This window comes from Arvicanthis niloticus (assembly GCF_011762505.2).
Source record: "Arvicanthis niloticus isolate mArvNil1 chromosome Y unlocalized genomic scaffold, mArvNil1.pat.X SUPER_Y_unloc_2, whole genome shotgun sequence".
NCBI lineage: Eukaryota > Metazoa > Chordata > Mammalia > Rodentia > Muridae > Arvicanthis > Arvicanthis niloticus.
The window spans coordinates 1,296,061-1,311,236 of record NW_023044979.1 but is presented as its reverse complement, the minus strand read 5'-3'; the positions used below and the strand labels follow the sequence as shown (position 1 = coordinate 1,311,236).

Genomic DNA, 15,176 nt, shown 5'->3' with positions numbered 1-15,176 from the left:
CTATGGTAATTGTTTTCCCTTTGATGAATATGTCATATCTTTCTCCAATTTTTTTGATTTTTTAAAAACTATTTTAAAATGGCTACCCCAGCTTGCTTCTTTGGTCTATTTGCTTGAAATAAGTTTTTACAACCCTTTACACTGAAATAATGCTTATTCTTGATGTTGAGATAGCTTTCTTTTTTCTTTCTTTCTTTTTACAGTTTTATTGTTTTTTTAATGATTTGTTTATTTATTTTATGCATATGAGTACATCATTGCTCTCTTCAGAGACATAAGAAGAGGGCATCAGACCCCATTACAGATTGTTGTGATCCACCCTAACCCACCCTGAAACTGTATATAAGGGCTCTATTTAGGGGAAGTAAAGTGCTCAAGAATCATCCTGGTGTCCTAGAATTTATGTCACAAGACCTGTAACACTTGGGGAGAGCTCTGCTCTCCCAGAACCTGCCTGGGACACCAAGCTACTTCCTTGCCAGCTAGCCAGCTTCTTATTGGCCCAGCCCAGGCCTGGGTCAGCTCAGTGCAGAGAGACAGGGGCAGCACCTGGGAGAAACCAGTCAGTGACAGCATTGAGCAAGTGGAGGTGGCAGTGAAGGCAGGCAATCTCAGCTCCTGCCCGCACTCTGTGTCCTTGGACCAGACCTCCTGAATCAGGCTGGAGACCTACAGACAGTGGAGACAGCAGCTAGCCCTCCCTGCTCTCACCCTGAACCCAGCCAGGAGATCATCATGGGACACCCTCCAGAACAGGGGAGCCAGAGATGGCTGTAATTGTGATTACTGTCCAATGGTTGAAATTGAATGGAAAGTAAGAAGATAGAGGATACTCAGTAGTCCTGGCTCTGGTTCTTTCTAGAAAAGGTCATACTGTGCTTTCAGATGCCTTTCCTTTAAAGAAGATGAAAGGGAAATATTGTTCCAGTAACCATTATTAGACATGGAAGTTGGAAGGAAACATGCTGGTCCCTGTGGTGGTGCATGCCTTTAACTTCAGAACCCAACAGACAAGTCAGGAAGATCATCAGGCCAAGACCCAGCTCAGCTATCTAATGAACTTGAGGCTTGCCTAAGCTAAATTAAACCATCTTACTTTCACCTCAAATATTTTCATTGAAACTGGTTAGAAAATGTGTCATGTGAGTACATACATCCGTACATATCCCTTTCTATTTAATGTTTTTAGATGTGAATAAATGCATTAGAAAACAAGAAGAGTTAATAATAAAATATTAAAATGAATTTCTGTGGGGGAATTTAAGTTTACTTTAGCTTTTGGGTTTTCTCTTTCGCATCTATATTTCATCAATTTATGTATTAAACATGGATTCCTCATGCAGTTTAATCAAAAGCACAAGCTATGACAAACAGTCTACACAACAGGTATGGTCTGTAATATTTCGTTCTAATTACTAGGGATTAAAAAAATATTAAATACACATTTGTAGCCCAGCTGCAGAGGTCACACATGGATCTGAAAAGTCTCTGATAGGAGAAGGCCAAGAAAATCTCCAGTGCTGAAGAAAAATCACATAATTCCCAGGATGAGATTTTGTTTTCTCATTAAGCAGCACGGAAGCCTGCTTGTGAGCAAGACAGTGACTTTGAGCCTTCACAAGACCAAGGGCCTCTCTTCCCATTGATGCCCAACAGGGCTATCCTCTGGTACATATGCAGATGGAGCCATGGTTCTCTCCATGTGTACTCCTCAGTTGGTGGTTTAGTCCCTGGGAGCCCTGGGGGGTCTGGTTGGTTGATATTGTTGCTCTTCCTCTGGGGTTGTAAACCCCTTCAGCTCCTTCAGTCCTTTCTCTAACTCCTCCATTGGGGACCCTGTGCTCAATTCAATGGTTGGCTGCAGGTATCTGCCTCTGTATTTGTCAGGCTCTGGCAGAGCCTCTCAGGAGACAGCTATATCATGTTCCTGTCAGCATGCACTTCTTGGTATTCACAATATTGTCTGTGTTTGTTGACTGTATATAGGATGGATCCCCAGGTGCAGCAGTTTCTGAGTGGCCTTTCCTTCAGTCTCTGCTCCACACTTTGTCTCGGTATTTGCTCCCATGAGTATTTTGTTTCCCTCTTCTAAGAAGAACCACTCAAACCACACTTTGGTCTTCCTTATTTTCTCTCCCTCTCTCTCTCCCTATTCCTCTCCCTCTCCCTCTCCCTCTCCCTCTCCCTCTCCCTCTCCCTCTCCCTCTCCCTCTCCCTCTCCCTCTCCCTCTCCCTCTCCCTCTCCCTCTCCCTCTCCCTCTCCCTCTCCCTCTCCCTCTCCCTCTCCCTCTCCTTCTCTTTCTCTGTTTTGTTTTTTTTTTGAGACAGGCTTTCTCTGTGTTGCCCTGGCTGTCCTGGAACTCACTCTATAGACCAGGCTAACCTTGAACTCAGAAATCCACCTTCCTCTGTCTCCCAAGTGCTGGGATTAAAGGTGTGCAGGACCACTGCCCGGCTTGTCTTTATTCTTGAGTTTCATGTTGTCTGTGAACTGTATCAGGTATTCTGAGATTTTGGGCTAATATCCACTTATCAGTGAGTGCATACCATGTGTGTTATTTTGTGTTTGGGTTAACTCACTCAGGATCATATTTTCTAGTACCTTCCATTTGAGTAAGAATTTCATGAATTCAATGTTTTAAATAGCTGAGTAATATTCCATTGTGTAAACGTACCACATTTTCTGTATCCATTCCTCTGTTGAAGGACTTCTGGGTTCTTTCCAGCTTCTGGATATTATAAATAAGTTTGCTATAAAAATAGTGGAGCATATGTTCTTGTTCTATGTTGGAGTATCTTCTGGGTATATGCCCAGGAGTGGTAGAGCTGGGTCCACAGGTAATGCTATGTCCAATTTTCTGAGGAACTGCCAGACTGATTTCCAAAATAATTGTACCAGCTTACAATCCCACCAACAATGGAGGAGTGTTCCTCTTTCTCCACATCCTCACCAGCATCTGCTGTCACCTGAGTTTTTGATCTTAGCCATTCTGACTGGTGTGAGGTGGAATCTCGGGGTTGTTTTGATTTTCATTTTTCTGATGATTAAGGATTTGAACATTTCTTTAGGTGTTTTTCAACCATTTGAGTTTCCTCAGTTGAGAAATCTTTTTGCTTTGTACTCCATTTTTAATAGGGTTATTTGGTTCTCTGGAGTATAATTTCTTGAGTTCTTTGTATACATTGGATATTAGCCCTCTATCAGATGTAGGATTGGAAAATATTTTTTTCCCAATCTCTTGGTTGCCATTTTGTCCTATTGACAGTGTCCTTTTCCTTACAGAAACTTTGCAATTTTATGAAGTCCCATTTGTCAATTCTTGATCTCAGAGCATAAATCATTGGTGTCCATTTCAGGAACTTTTCCCCTGTGCCCATGTGTTTGAGGCTCTTCCCCACTTTCTCTTCTCTTTGGTTTCAGTGTATCTGGTTTTATGTGAAGGATCTTGATCCACTTGGACTTGAGCTTTGTACAAGGGGATAAGAATGGTCGATTTGCAATCTTCTACTTGCTGACCTCCAGGTGAACCTGCACCATTTGTTGAAAATACTGTCCCTTTTCCACTGGATGGTTTTAGCTCCTTTGTCAAAGATCAAGTGACCATAGACATGTGGGTTCATTTCTGGGTCTTCAATTCTATTCCATTGATCTTCCTGCCTGTCTTTGTACCAATACCATGCAGTTTTTATCACTACTGCTCTGTAGTACAGTTTGAGGTTAGGGATGGTGATTCCCCCAGAAGTTCTTTTATTGTTGAGAATAGTTTTCCCTATCCTGGGTGTTTTGTTATTCCCAATGAATTTGCAAATTTCTCTTTCTATCTCTATGAAGAATTGAGTTGAAATTTTGATGGGGATTGCATGGAATCTGTAGATTGCTTTCAGAAAGATGGCCATTTTTAGTATATTAATCCTGCCAATCCATGAGCATGGGAGATCTTTCCATCTTCTGAGATCTTCAATTTCTTTCATCAGAGGCTTGAAATTCTTGTCTACAGATGTTTCACTTGCTTGGTTAGATTCACACCCAGGAATTTTATATTATTTGTGACTATTATGAAGGGTGTCATTTCCCTAATCTCTTTCTCAGCCTGTTTATCCTTTGAGTAGAGGAAGGCTACTGATTTGTTTGAATTAATTTTATATCCAGTCACTTTTCTGAAGTCCTTTATCAGGTTATCTGTTGGAGGTTTTGGGGTTACTTATGTATATTATCATATCATCTGCAAATAGTAATAATTGACTTATTCCTTTCTTATTTGTATCCTTTTATTTCCTTTTGTTGTCTAATTGCCCTGGCTAAGATTTTGAGTACTATATTGAATAGGTAGGGAGAGAGTGGCCAGCCTTGTCTAGTCCCTGATTTTAGTGTGATTGCTTCAAGTTTCTGTGCCTGTGCAGGCTTGAATAGTTCTCTGTGTCCTGAGTGCTCTGAGTTCTGCTTTCAGGTGCTGTGTGGAGACCTCAGGGAAGCTCTGAAATTGAGTCATGGTGAGCACAGGATCACTGCCCATAATGAGTAGGGGCAGGCGGTTGAGCAGTTGGAGCTGGGGTGTTGGGTACTTTCTGGAACTGGATGGAAAGCATCAGCCAGATGTGACCACCTGTGACGTGCCTGGTGATGCTCCTCACGAGTTAGATCAGGAGGTGACCTCTGAGTAATTTCACTGTCATGGCTGATTCTGAATCTGCCGAAAACATTTGGACCAGTTGCTTTTCTGTAGAAACATGGGTGGTTTCTCTGACTCTGCATCACATGTGTCCAAACCGTTTTGTCTTATATAGTATACATTAAGAAGACAGGTATAGCTGGGCAGTGGTGGCACATGCTTTTAATCCCAGCACTTGGGAGGCAGAGGCAGAGGATGATGGTGATGGAACAATGGTCAATAATCATGTTAATCAATAATCAATACTAATCAATTGCCAATTATCAATACTAGTCAATAACCAAAAGTGATCAATAATCGTAATAATCAATAATCACCAACCAGTGCTAATCAATAATCAATACTAATCAGTAGCCAATAATAATCAATAATTGATGGCACATGCCTTTAATCCCAGCACTTGGGAGGCAAAGGCAGGCAAATTTCTGAGTTCAAGGTCAGCCTGGTCTAGAGAGTGAGTTTCTGGACTGCCAGGGCTACTCAGAGATAACAGCCAGAGACTACATTTCCCATAAGGACTCGTGCCAAGATTGTGGTCCGAAAACTAACTGCTTATGCGCAGTAAACGCAATTCAAGATGGCGGCTGGTCTTCAAACTACATATCCCATGATGCCGTGAGAAAAAGCAAGATGGCAGCCGGCCGAAGACTACATTTCCCACGATGTTTGGAAATCCCCACCAGATGTGATCCACTTCACCTTGGGCCAGAGTGACTGCGCTACCATACCGACACCGCCACAGTCAGGGAGGATCACCTTGTTCCCGGTGGCATAGGCGGGTTCCTTCTGATGTCACAGACCTCGCAAGGCAATCCTATCACCCGCCGCAGACCGGGGATATGACCGGAGCTTCCAGTACCATGGCCGGCGGTTGGAAGCGGAGGCCCCGGGCTGCCCGTGAGCGGGTGGCGGTGCCTGTGAATCTGAGGCAGTAGCATGACCGGAGCTGCTTCCAGGTACTGTGGCTGGGCGACCTATGGACACGCCCCCAGACTTGTAGGAAAAAGAACTATATCACCTTGGGCGTTGTTATTGAAAGACCCCAGGAGGGGAGACCCTCACTCTAGTCTCTAATAACTGGCAAAACAGCAAGAGTCTTTATTTCGGAAATCATCCAGCTGAGGTCGTGACTCAGAGCAAGGAGTGTTGACCTCCAGGCAAGGGGGTGGGGGGAAGGGTATTTAAAGGAGAAAACCACAAATCAGTCAGGTTACGGAGAAACCAAGGAAGGGTATCATAAAAATAGTGGAAAGTTTCAGTCCTTAATTCAGTCGGTCATGTGGGAAACATCATGTACATGTTTAAATCCCAGGATATGAGCATCAAGCAAATCTCTGATTCAAGTCATCCTGATACAGAACCTGTTTTAGGTAAAGAAAAGCTTAGATACAGGCAAAGTGTTACATATGTATTACCCAGCATTCAAGAGACAGAGCCATACAGACCTCTGAGTTTAAGGTTCATCTACTGAGTAAGATCCAGGACAGCCGAGCTTAGGCAGTGAAGTTGTTGAAAAATATAAAGCTGGTGATGATGTAATAGAAGGGGCCATGTTCCAGCCCCAGCAGGCAGAGGAACTCAGCAGCTTTGTCCATGTGGCTCTGTTTTAGAGGGAAGAATAGAAGGGACAACTGAAACAATTGATGCTGGTTGGCTGTAGTTAGAAAATTAGTGGTTATGAAAAAGAAACCAGCATCACTGAGGTGAAATCTTCTGGTGAGTGTTTTCTGAGAGGAAAAAGAGGCTGTGTTCCAGAGGTAGCCAAGGTTGTCCCTTGTTGTGCACCTGGAGTTGATCATGTGTGAGAATCACCCAGGTGGTATTGGTTTTAGGCATAAATGAATCTCATGCAGAGCAGCTAAGGCTTCGCCCAGTGAAGGAAGTGTATGAGAGGAAAACAGTGAATCCTAGTTTCAGGGGAAGAACCCAGCATATTGAAGATGTCAGTTCCAAGAGATGAGCAGAGAGAACAGCAGCAGCAGTAAAGTGGAATCAAGCAGAACCTAGAGTGCTATAGATGGAAGCGCTGGTGAAGAGACCCAATCTCTTTTGAGGAGGACAGATGATCATGTGTGGATCCCAAATACTGGAACAAGAAGCTATAATGTTAAAGTTACCTTTGAATCCCTAATATTTTGAGATTCCAGAGTTGTGGGGTACCTGCTCAGGAAAACAGTTCCAGAGAGTGCAGTAACAGATAGTGAGGTAGGTCTTTGGAAAAAGTACCTTTTCGACTGCCACGCATGGCTTGTGCTTGAAAAGGAGCATCTTTCAATAATAAGGACTGCAGGCACAAAGATGAGTTTGTAAAGCCCAATCAATTCTGTTTCTGGGATTGCACAAAGTCCACTTGACTAAACATCCTATGACAAATCCCGCTTGTCAAAAGCCAGTCAAGGTACAACTGCAGGGTTAAGCTACATATCGATAACTAACACACCTTACAGAGAAAAAGTTAGTCTACCCATCATGGGTGTCAGATGATTTTACCCCCTTGGTTGGTTCCTGCAGATTATGCCAGTCATGCAGCTTTCAAAATATTAAGTTGCTGGCCTGTGTGTTAATGTCCCAATCTTGCTGTAACTGCAATAAATACCCAGCACCCCTAGACTTGGTCTCTCAGATTCGATCTCATGTGAGGCTGACTGGTGAGAATCCTTATTACAGACCTCATAATAAAGACCTCCATGTGTTTGTGTTGCAATAGGCTCCTTGTTGGTTGTCGGGGTCTCTGTGACTTGGACATAACATCTTAGTGCATTGACTGGAAAGTCATAGCCCTGAAGTGCTTCAAAGATGTTCCAGAGCCTGGTATTTCTCTGGTCTTAATTTCTGGGAAGGTTAGCGCAGACTTGGAACCCTGCTACAGGGCTCACAGCTGCCGTCCTCTCTTCATTTTCTCCTCTGTCCAAGTGGAAGAATCTACTGGGAAGCCTTTACCACTCCCTTGTGGCTGGCTATTTTTTGTGTGGAAGTTTGCCATTCTCTCACTGAGGTAATAAAACAAATTCCACCCTAATGGATTTAGTTACTAGCCCCACACCTTGGGTTAAATCCTTCTTAACAACAGGACCTAGACCTATTGACCAGTTCATGACAGAGAGCTCTTCCAGACAGCATCTAGGTCAAAATCTACCTTTTTTACAAGGTAGAAAAACAATGACCTCATTTCCCACCTCCTGAACTACCCTCTGCCCAGTTCATATGTGAGTCTGTAGTTTTGAACTTGGAGCTGTCATGAGATGGAAGGTCATTGTTCATCGATTCTAACAAATTTAGTATATCTTCCTTGGGACAGAGATCCTGTCCTTTGTGGTGATCATTTCTGGGTCTGTGAGATAATCTGCTTTTCTGTCCACCTTCCAGCTGTTTTAGCCACAGCTTTGGTAGCACTGGCCTGGGAACCCAGGGTTAAAGATGCCTCACCCCAGGTCAGCACAGCTTCTAAGCTCCCCATTCCAGTGTATCCTTCCCTGCTTTGAGCCAGGTGCCCTCCCTATTTTGTCCTTGCTCAGCCAAAACTTTAAGTTCCTCATGGGGTGGCAGGAGCTTCTGTATTGATATGGTTAGCTCATTGTTTTTGTGTTATAACAACTTCCTCATCTATTATTGTATCTGTGTCATACTTGTTTTCGGTTCTCAGCATTTCAGAGCTAAAGTCATCTGAAGGAACCTCAGTTGAGGGCGTGTCCTCATCAGGATGGCTGGGTGCTATGTCTGTGAAAGATAGTGTCGATGATTGATTAGGAAGACTCTTCTATGCCAGGCAGTGATGGCGCACACCTTTAGTCCCAGCACTTGGGAGGCAGAGGCAGGAGAATTTCTGAGTTTGTGTCCAGCCTGGTCTACAGAGTGAGTTCCAGGATAGCCAGGGCTACATAGAGAAACCCTGTCTTGAAAAACCAAAAAAAAAAAAAGGAAGGCTCTTCCACTGAGGGTGGCAATATCCCTAAGCAAGTGGTCCTGGGCTGGATGAGAGAGCAGGCTGAGCATGAGACACTGACCAAGCAAGAGAGCAAGCCAGGAGACAGTGTTTGTCCATGCTTTTTGCCTTCAGTTTCTAATCTAAGCTCTCAAAATGATGGACTGTGATCTGACAGAACCATGTACAATAACCACTTATTACCTGAGACGGTTTTGCTTAGAGGATTCAATCACAGCAGTAGAGTAGCAAGTTAGAACAACATGGTATCAAAGGGTTATTTTACTGCTGGATGAAATCTGTGTTGTAGATTGTATTCTTGTGGACAGGAGCAAATGTTGGGTAATAAGGTATTTGGATTGGTTGTTGTCTCTAACTCTCCACTGGGGGGTCCTGCCTGACTGCAGATGTGGCCTCTTCAGCATCCATATCTTACTGCTATGCATCTCAGCTAAGATCAACTCCATAGTCTCTTACCACACATGTTGCTGGTTCTCCCTAATTCCCCTTCTTATCTGCTCTCCCACCCAATTCTCACTCTTCCATCTGCCTCCTATGACTCTTTTAGTCCCTCTTCTGAGTGAGATTCAACTGTGCTCATTTGGGCCTTCCTTCTTCTTTAGCTTCTTTGGGTCTAAAGAGTATAGTGTGTGTTTCCTTTTTTATGATTATTATTCACTTGTAAGTGGGTACATACATCCGTGTGCTTTTAGGTCTGGGTTACCTCACTCAGGATAGTATTTTCTAGTTGTATCCATTTGCCTTCAAAATTCATGATGTCCTTGTATTTTATAGCTGAATAGTTTTTCCTTTTGTAAATGAACCACATTTTCTATATCCATATTTTGTTTGAGTGACATCTGGTATTTTTCCAGTTTCAAGCTGTTATAAATAAAATAGCTATGAACTTTGTGAAGTCCCTACTCTAGGTCCACTGCCTGCACAGAGTCCCTCTATCTAATATCCTCTGTTTCTCCTTTGATAAGGTGTGGGTCCCTGGGTATCTCAACACCACGGTGCATCAAGTCTCTGCTGAGTTAAGTTCATCCTTTCAATTGAAGCCAGGCATGGCAGCCCAGTTCAGGGAGCATATTCCAAAAATAGGCAGCAGCTTTAGGGACAGCCCCTGATACAGTTGTTGGAGGACCATCATGAAAACTGAGCTACACATCTGCTACATATGTTCTAGGGGCCTTAGTCTAGACTGTGTGTGTTATTTGGCTTGTGGATCAGTCTGAGTATCCTCAAGGGTCCAGGTTAGTTGAGACTGTTGGTCTTCCTGTGGAGGAGTTCCTATTGTCTTCAGGGCCATCAATCCTTCCCCCAACTCTTCCATAACAGTCCCCAAGGACCATTCAATGTTTGACTATGGTTCTATGCATCTGTTTCAAGTCAGCTGCTGGGTGGAGCCTCTTAATGGACAATTATGCAAGGCTCCTGTGTGGGAGCATAACAGAGTATCTCAAATAATGTCATGGATTGGTGTTTATCTATAAGGTGGGTCTCTAGCTGGGCAAGTTTTCATTGGCCATTCCCTCAGTCTCTGCTCCAGCTTTACCCCTGCATTTCTTTTAGAGAGGAAATATTTTATTCTATGTGTCTACTGTGTTGTACTTGAAACTGATTCTTCAGCTTTCTTCTCATGTTCCCATACATTCCCCATTTGGTCTCAGTCTCTAATTCCCATAAGATACAGTATAAACATTTGCTATTTAATGCTAAGCAATTTTGCAAGCCTGGTGGTTTTTTATTTTTAACTTTATATCTTTTGTTTATTGTTTTTGTGACTAAATTTCTCTGGAAAGCCCTTCCTGTGCTGATACTAGATATAGAAACCACAGAAGCCACCTGACATGTTTTTGTAAAATAGGCACATGCTTTTGTGCAGCTCTTCATCCACATCTTCAATTTTAAAATTCGGCAATATATATGTATATACATATATACATATATACATATATACATATATACATATATACATATATACATATATACATATATATATATATATATATATATATATATATATATATATATATATATTATCCTATTTCTCCGGATGGCATACGTTCATGATATCACTACTGCCCAAGGCTTCAGACTCATTGGATTCCAGGTGTATGTCATTCTACCTTACTCTTGTGTTTGTTGTGAAATTTTGGAATAAGAGTATTGTTCCTGTGTGCATGAATATGAATATCATGTGTGCCTCATCTTTATTGTTGTCGGAAGATGGCCTCAGTCCTCTTGATCTTGAAGAAATGGGTAGTTGTTGATCCCCATGTAAATACTAGAAATTGACCACCATTATGTGGAAGACCAGCAAGAGCTTTCCACTCCTGAGCTATCTTTCCTGCTCTATGTTCCTCATTTCTGATCAACAAATACTTTACTAATATTTTCATCTGTCCATTTTAAACTGTTTAAACATGCATTTCCTTCTAGTAAAATCTATTAATGTTGCTGTTTAAACTGGTTCACGTCATGTTTTTGCAAGATGAAAACAGAACTGAAGTGAATGTATAATTCTTCATAGGAACTTCAGTAAAGAACTGTGAGTTCTCTCTATCATTTTTTGTTTCCTTTGTTGACTTTTACAGGGTAGTCAGGGTCTTAATATGTAACTTTTGCTGTCCTGCAACACATCGCATAGACCACGCCAGCATCCAGCTCACTGACATACACCTGCCTGTACCTCTGCGATTAAAGACATGAGCAAATACACGCAGCATGCTGGTCAGTTTTGTAGTTAGTAATTGTTCATACAGCTTTTCAGATGTGTGCTCAGTACTGCTGATCTGTTTCCCCCTGTATATCCCTCTCAATTGCCATTTGTGTTGCAAGGCTATATCCTATTGAAAGGGATCAGAAGCAACAGAGGTGAAACTTATAATTCAATTTCCTTCTAAAATAATAGAATGATTAGACTGTAACTTCTGTTTCAGGAATTAAGTGGAGGAAGCACAAGAATTACATTAATAGATTGCCTAGAAAGTATCCATTTATTTACAGTGATGTCACAATGATGCATTCTGTTGTACACATGTATGGGATATTGTAGGATGCAGTGACTTATGAGGACGTGCATGTGAACTTCACTGCAGAAGAGTGGAATTTGCTGGATTCTTCCCAGAAGAATCTCTACAAAGATGTGATGCTGGAGACATACCGGAACCTCACTGCTATAGGTAAAACTGTGAATTTTGTTTTGCTTTTCAAAATAATGGAACAAGTGATTCTTGGTTATTGATGATCCTCTGCTATTTCAATTGAGAACAAGGAAGATTGAGCTGAATAAACCAGGTTCAGTGCTGTCAAAATTCACAGTAACTTGCATTTTACCTAATTTCCAATACTATATCATTCATTTTCTGGAACTGTGTTTTAGGTTACAGTTGGGAAGATCATCATATTGAAGAACAACGTCAAGGTTCTAGAAGGCGTGAAAGGTAGTTTTCATGTACAAGCTGATACAAATATGCCTGTGAGGAAATTTTAATGTGTTCTGGAAGCTCTAAAGAAAAGCAAGTGTGTAAAAAGAAATCAGTCCTTTAAGTATAGCTATGATTATAATATTCTCACAAAGCCATGTGCCTCAATGTCAGTTATCTGATTTATGTTTTAAGGCATTCCTCTATGGAAGAAGACATGGAAACAATGCCTTAAGAGATACCTTTAATTGATTTGTAGCTCCATTAGAGCTTTGCTGTGGAACTACCAATCCAAATAGTCTCATAATATTTAGATGTTGCACATTGAATTGTGATAAATGTATATCCAAAGCCATCCAAGAAGCAATAGTCCATGGTAAATTTGGTGATACTCATATTCCTGTAGTGACATTTCTAAGTTTATTAAGTGGTCAGTTAGTGACAGTGAAGAAAGTTGTGGAGAAACCTTATTCTATATACAAAGAACAAACTGTCAAATCGTGTGAATTCAATATGGAAACCTTTAACTGTTCTTCTATTAATGGGTATATCAATTGTCAGAATAGATAAAACCTTGTGAGCATAGGGATGTTGAAAGAAGCAACGTACCTCTTTCTACTCCAAAAAATGAGAAGATATGTAGTATTCTGCCTTTGGTAGACTTTCAGAATACGATAGACATTTGCAATAAATTGGTTTTGTGACATAACTGGGGACATCCCCAATGTCACACTGCAGAAAATCTCTATGGGTACTAGAAGTTTGGAAATTCTTCTGTTTGTCCTGGCTCACAGTGCTGCTGTGGTGTGATTCACACTACAGGAAAAACTAAGAAAGCAATCAGTATTTTAATAGTCTGATATCTTCAGACATGTGAAATACATCATATAGAAATATAGAAACCGTGAACATCAAAGTGATAAAACCTTAAGATCTGAGTGTTCTTTATTAATAGAAAAACTGCAAAATTTATTCATATTGGTAAAATGATTGATCAGGTAATGAATGTGGTAAAGCTTTCACATGTGCCCATTATTGTTGCAGGCATGAAAGAAGTCATACTGGAGAGAAACCACATGAATGTAATCAATGTGGTAAAGCCTTTTCATGTCACAGTCATCTCCAATCTCATAAAAGAACACATACTGGAGAGAAACCACATAAATGTAATCAATGTGGTAAAGTCTTTTCACGTCACAGTGGCCTCCAAAGACATAAAAGAATACATACTGGAGAGAAGCCCTATGAATGTAATCAATGTGGTAAAGCCTTTTCATGGCACAGTCATCTCCGCTCTCATAAAAGAACACATACTGGAGAGAAACCTTATGAATGTAATCAATGTGGTAAAGCCTTTTCATGTCACAATGGTCTCCAATATCATAAAAGAACACATACCGGAGAGAGACCTTATGAATGCAATCAATGTGGTAAAGCCTTTTCAGATCACAGTACTCTCCAATATCATAAAAGAACACATACTGGAGAGAAACCTTATGAATGTAATCAATGTGGTAAAGCCTTTTCATGGCACAGTCATCTCCAATCTCATAAAAGAATACATACTGGAGAGAAACCTTATGAATGTAATCAATGTGGTAAAGCCTTTTCATGTCACAGTGGTCTCCGGTATCATAAAAGAACACATACTGGAGAGAGACCTTATGAATGTAATCAATGTGGTAAAGCCTTTTCATGTCACAATGGTCTCCGATATCATAAAGGAACACATACTGGAGAGAAACCTTATGAATGCAATCAATGTGGTAAAGCCTTTTCAGATCATAGTACTCTCCAATATCACAAAAGAACACATATTGAAGAGAAACCTTATAAATGTAATCAATGCGGTAAAACCTTTGCAAGGCCCAGTCATCTCCAAAGACATAGAAGAACACATACTGGAGAGAAACCTTATCAATGTAATCAATGTGGTAAAGCCTTTTCATGTCACCATAGTCTCCAATGTCATAATAGAACACATACTGGAGAGAAACCATATGAATGTAATCAATGTGTTAAAGCCTTTTTCTCTCACAGTGGTCTCCGATATCATAAAAGAACACATACTGGAGAGAAACCCTATGAATGTGATCAGTGTGGTAAAGCCTTTTCAGATCACAGTCATCTCCAATATCATAAAAAAACACATACTGGAGAGAAACCTTATGAATGTAATCAATGTGGTAAAGCCTTTTCATGTCAAAGTGGTCTCCAAAGACATAAAAGAACACATACCATAGAGAAACCTTAGTTAGGTAATCAATGTGGAAAAACTGACAATTCACTTTTATCTGCAACTACATAATAGAACACATTCAAGAGAGTGACTCAGTGTCATCAAGGTGCTAAGTGCTTGCATGTCACAGGCATCACCCGATACATAAAAGAACACATAATGTAGAGAAACTGCATGAATGCCATGAATGAGGTAAAGTCTTTGCATGACAATGTACTCTCCAAATACTTCAAGTAACACATCCTTTAGAGAAACCTTATGAATGTAACAAACCTGGAGAAGCCTGTGCCTATCACTGTAATCTACAAGGACAGAAAAGACCACAACTTGGACAGAAATATTGTGAATGTCCTTAAGTTGGAAAATCCTTTACATGCCACAGTATTCTCTGAATACAAAAATCAACACATACTAGAGAGAAACCTTCTGAAAGTAATCAGTGTGGTAAAGCATCTGCATGTCATAATCATGTTTAAATGCATGAAAGAATTTATAATAGAAATAAACTGTTGTGATTTGAATATGCTTGCCCCTAAGAAGTGACAATATTAATATGTTTGGCCTAGTTAGATATTACTATTTTGAAAGAAGTGAATTTCTAGTGCGGGGGTCTTTGGAGCTCCAGCCAGTCCAAAATAGACTCTCCTACTATTTTGCTGGATGACAATCTCTTCCTGGATGCCTTTTCCTGAAAATGCAAAACTCTCAGCTCCTCTAGCATCATAGCTGCCTGCATGCTGCCATTCTTCCTGCTATGTTGGTAATAAACTAAACATTTGAAAGAGTAAGACAGACCGAATTAACTTTTTGACTTTAAAACCGTTGCCTTGGTCACAGTGTCTCTTCTTAGCAATGGAAATTCTATCTAAGACAGAAGTTGGTACCCCAGAGTTAAGTATTATTATTGGTAGGCC

At 40.9% G+C, this 15,176-nt stretch overlaps 1 pseudogene; it reads left to right on the top strand.

The window, feature by feature from the left end:
• The window catches only part of LOC117695977 (uncharacterized), a 39,687-nt pseudogene extending 24,910 nt beyond the window's left edge, over positions 1–14,777 (top strand).
• The last annotated feature ends 399 nt before the right edge of the window (positions 14,778–15,176 follow it).